This window comes from Erythranthe guttata, chromosome 11, assembly GCF_056151865.1.
Source record: "Erythranthe guttata isolate IM_541 chromosome 11, IM_541, whole genome shotgun sequence".
Lineage (NCBI taxonomy): Eukaryota > Viridiplantae > Streptophyta > Magnoliopsida > Lamiales > Phrymaceae > Erythranthe > Erythranthe guttata.
The window spans coordinates 15,025,896-15,031,020 of record NC_142543.1 but is presented as its reverse complement, the minus strand read 5'-3'; the positions used below and the strand labels follow the sequence as shown (position 1 = coordinate 15,031,020).

Genomic DNA, 5,125 nt, shown 5'->3' with positions numbered 1-5,125 from the left:
TCGATAAATAAAACCTCGCTGCGAATTCGATTTTGAGTGTTTTTGCAGAGGATTAAGCAAAATACGGAGACGAGAATTTGATTAGAAATAGTGATTTGGGTTCGGGTCGGGTTTTCATCTAAACGGGTAAAGCATGAAAAGAGAGTTAAACGTTTTGCAGAAGAATGAAAAAAAAATTTGCAGAAGAAGGAAAAGAAAAAAGTAAAAAAAAAAAAAAAAAAAAAAAAAGAATACAAATTATGAAAGACAGAGAGAGTTTTACCGTGAGAGGGAGAATGAATCGTGAGAGGGGTATGCAGAGTAGGGAATATAATTAAACTCTAACACATAGCACTGCGAGAAAAAATGGTTTTAGGGACGATTTGTTATGGTTGCTAAAAGCAAGATAATGGTCGCTGAAACTTATAACGACCAAATTAGGCTTGGTCACTTGTGGTCACAACAGGGTGGCTACTAAAAGTTTTAGTGACCAACAAATCAGTTGGATGCTAAAGACATAGATCTAGCGACCATTCAATAATGGTCATTAAATATGTAATTATCAGCGACAATTTTTTTACTCGCTAATGTTAAAATTTATGGTCACTATAATATTAATATGGTTGCTATAGGTATACATAGAGTAACCACATATTTTTGGTTGATAAATGATATTCTTTTAACAACCGAGTACGTGGTTACAATAGATTTTATATGGTCACAAACCTAACATATTTTAGTGACCACGTTGCGACCAATAAATTCGTTGCTCAATATAATAATTTAACTACAAGAATAGTTGGTTGCAATAAATTTTAATTTGTCACAAATATACCCCATTTTTTTGCATATAATAACCAAAAATAACAATTAATAATTCTTATTGGCAAAACAATCAAATAATGAACGAAAAACAATTGTTTATTGCTACTAATGACAAAAACCAAATAATAATTGTAAGGAAAAAAAATTGAATTGATAGCTGGTTACTACATATTAGCACCTAACTAATTAATTGTTGACAAGTGAATTAAATCAGTGATCAATCTATATACAGTAGCAACCAAAGAAACCAAACACTGCCTCGCCGATTAAATTGAACTTAAAACCGCTGACAACATTCACATGTGGAACTTGATTGAAGTAATATCATTAGCTTCAACTGCCTCTGCCTCTCTACGGGTGCCTGAAATTGGGTGCCTGGAAATTGGATGCCACAGAGAATCAAAAGATATACATGCAACTGTTTTCCCAATGTAGTGATCATATAAGCAACAAAAGCAACAAGGAAAATCTTATGTAATGAATTGATTTACCTTATCAGTAGAGCCACCAACTAAACTTTAGCATCAACTGCAAATTTGGCATTTATAAGTTATAACCTACATAAGAGATGGAAACAGGGATTCAAGTTTATGAGAAACCAAGTCCAATGAATTTATCATAAGGAAACATGAAATCAAATATGCATATGATGCACCAGTTTACCTTGTTTAAATGACCGCTGAGAGAAGTCACTACCTGACCTTGTGGAATGTAAAACAATACAACTTGTCAATCATATCTAGCAATGGCAAGCAATTATATATACTGACTTAATTATAGAAGAGTAATAAAATTACTAGCATAAATGTAAACTTCGATTTTTCAGCTGTATGTAAGATATAAACACATACCTTTTGTATGTCAATTTCTGTTATAGGGTTGAAAATAAACTTGAATTGAACAACCCTATGCATTTAATAGTATTTTTTGGATTACCAAGAGTAAAGTTCAAAACAAAAGAATTGTGTTGTTTCTCATGTTATCCTGTTCTTACGGAGTAACTATTCAAGGCATCTCCTATTAATCAAGTGCAAGACAAGAGAATTAGCGGACACTTGAGAGTGGATAACCACTTGAGCCTCATGACTCCACACTTTCTCATCAATTAAGAATTCAATTTTCAGTCATTTGTAATGATAAAATGGGTATAAATATAGAGAACTTACATTATTTCATAATTTCTGATTAGAAGATTTGGGATTTTCATATACCTGAGAACTCATGAAGAATTTGTGCTTTAGTGGGCTGCAACAAGGCCAACCGGGGCTCGAGAGGCGACGACCGTTTCCCCCTTTGAACAGAGCATAAAACTCAATTAAAAAAGGCAAATTTTAGAACATCCTTAAACTTATCCATGCAATCTACGACTTTTAAGAAGAAACTGTTCTCAAGTTCTAATTCCAAACCCCCCAAATTCTGTTCCGAAAACAGGTGCGGCAGAAGGTTTATTATTTTGGAAATTTCACCATACAACTGTCGAATTAAAATTGGTTTTTTACAATTGACTAAATTTGGGGAAAATTTTATATTTCTATAATATCTAATATGTTCTACAACTTTTGTGAAGAAACAATTTAGATTGGGATTTGGGTTATGAGAAAAGTCTTTAAAGTCAATTGGGTTTAATTCAAAATATTTTCTAAATGAAGGGGGTATTGCATATTTCCCCTTCTTTCATTTTCCTATTTCTTATTTTTCTGTTTTTTTGAATAAAAAAACTATTTTTTTTCCAACACATCATATTATTTATATTTCACGTGTCCTGGAAAATATGAATAACACAATACTTTATGAATCAATAACGTAACATATAAACATTTGAACAATAAAATAAATATACATTCTCAAAAATAATTACAAAATTAAGTTTTAATAATAAAATATAATAAATCAATAACATAACATACAAACATTTGAACACGGACATTTTTTTCCGAATATGTTACTGAAAAAATTGATTCTGAAATATCATATTATTTGCTAAATTGAGTAGGAATTCTCATAAAATAAAAGACCGTGTAACATAATTAAGTTGATGGAGTTGGGGTTAATATGCAATTTCAGGAGTTGCCTTTGGGAGTTTGCTGGATGAGTAATCGGAGTTACATGTTTACCTCCACCAATGGGCACTTTTGCAATTTTAATAGTTCTAGCTTTATAGTTTGTCATTTTTACCCCACTTTGGGGCTTTTTTGTAATAGCTTCGATAGGGTAGCTTCTGATTTTTTATTACCATTGTAGGGACACTCTTTTTGCTTGTGTAGGCCCACAAAGTTTTAACGAGGCCTCATCTTTTATCATTATGGAATAATAAATTTTTTTGGCACAAAAAAAAATAACGAAAACAATTTTTATTTGAAAAAAAGGACATAAAGAAAAAGGAAAAAATGAAAAAGAGAAAATAATAATAATAATAATTCATGCCAACTCTAAGAGAGAAAAACTCATTGCATTAAAATATATTTAGTCTATTTCAGTTTCCACGTTCCTAATGAAGACCCATCACAAATATATGTTCTTGGTGATTAATGATGATTAATGATATGCTGTTCTCCTAACATAATGTCGATTGAAAAAAAATAGAGGTCATTACAAATAAGTCCATCAATGGGTACTTGTTGAGTGTAGATATTACACTCAATACGTTTACTTTATGTGGATCTTTTGTTTAGATTTAATTATATTTGTGTTTTAATTGATTGATTTTGTGTTTTATAGGTGAAAAACGAGAATTAGGTGTGCATGAAGGAAAAAAGATCAAAAAGAAAGGAAAAAGTTGCAAATAATGAAACAAATCAAATTGGAAGAAAAAATCTCGCCATAGCTTTGACAGTGTCCACCATTTCGAGGATATGTCTCTCATACTAACTCCGAATTAGGTGATTTTGACGGCATTGAAAAGCTAATTTCAAGGGCTACAATTCTTATTTACACAACATTCCAAAATTCGGACTCCAACATGGCGCAAATCGACGAACAAATCCTGATGGGGGAAAGTGGCGGAAATTGATTCCTATTAGGTTTCCACTACTTCCTTATCAAGAAAAGCCTATAAAAGCAACAATTCTCTACACCATAAGCACGAAATTTTACACCACATAACACGAAGAACGAAGATCAACGAAGACTCAAGCATAGTTTTTCTTATTTCTTTTATTTTTATTTTGTTTATCATAAGAATTACGAGTAGCTAAGCTTTTAATCAAGGATTTTATTTGAACCCTATGTGGGGATGGTGAACCCGTTTTCTTGAGATTATGCAATTATGATTTTATGATTATTTCTTCTACTTGTTATGATTGTTAGTGCATGAACTTGATCAATTTATGTGCTTTATCTGTGATTATTGGGATTGACTCGACAGAGCTATTTTGTTAATTAGACGGTAAGTATAAGAACCTTCGAGTAGTTTTCACCGGATGAGTGTGTCAATTGCATGTGGTGTCGTAGACATACAGATATCACCTTAGGTAGCCAATTATGAGACTTGTTAGTTAATGCTTTATTCATAATTTGTTTGCATAGACATATAGCGAACCGTTTATGAATAATAGACTCATAATACACGCGACAGCGGGTTATGAGTAAATTAGTGTCTCGGGTTAATAATCATACATCATATATTTCATAATTGAGGGGTTTTGGGTGAGCAATTCTTGCATAGGGGGAAGATAAAATCCTAGGTCCGTTTTTATATTACGATTTTCTCGTGTTTAATTGCTTTCTTAATTAGTTTAATTGTTTGATTGATTAATTTGACAAACTTGCGTACGCTGGATAAAAATCATAATTGTTAAAATTTGGTACTTAAGATTAGGTAATTTGCGTATTCCCTGTGGGATCGACATCCGACTCTCACGAGTCCACTTTACTACTTGTTTGCGATACGTGCACTTGCGTGTTGGTATTTAGCACCCAACAGTACTTATTCATAAAGAGATCCGGACAAAAAACTCCTTTACAAATAAGTCCACACATGGTCCAAATTTTTGTAAAAGACTAAAATAGCCCTCATACTTTAATATGCTCAAATTTCAGCCTTAATTTAATTTAACCTCAACTTGAACCCAAATTTCAAAAATTATTCAATTTTGACCCAAAACTTTATTGCCAACAAAAAAATTTTTGCCGCCAGATTGCCGGTCAACACCGGTCTCCGGCTTTGACTTTTCGATTTTTTTTTCTTCCAGATTTTTTCGCTGATCTTCAGCGTTGACTTTTTTTTTTTTCCTTTCTGTAACATTTTTTTTCATTTAAACAACAATATTGTTGTGATTGACAGTAATATTAACTATATTATTGTTAAACACAGTAAAATTAA

At 31.8% G+C, this 5,125-nt stretch overlaps 1 long non-coding RNA gene across 2 annotated transcripts; it reads right to left on the bottom strand.

Annotated features, from left to right (window-relative positions):
• Nucleotides 1-879: 879 nt before the first annotated feature.
• LOC105953383 (uncharacterized) lies at nt 880-2,340 on the bottom strand. Of its 2 annotated transcripts, XR_016034469.1 has the most exons (4): nt 1,971-2,340; nt 1,468-1,897; nt 1,296-1,361; nt 880-1,179 (listed from the first exon to the last, which is right to left on the bottom strand). It is a non-coding gene; the product is annotated as an uncharacterized LOC105953383 (long non-coding RNA). The 2 variants fall into 2 exon arrangements; XR_001172415.2 differs by having other exon boundaries at nt 1,468-2,129.
• Between the last annotated feature and the right edge of the window lie 2,785 nt (nt 2,341-5,125).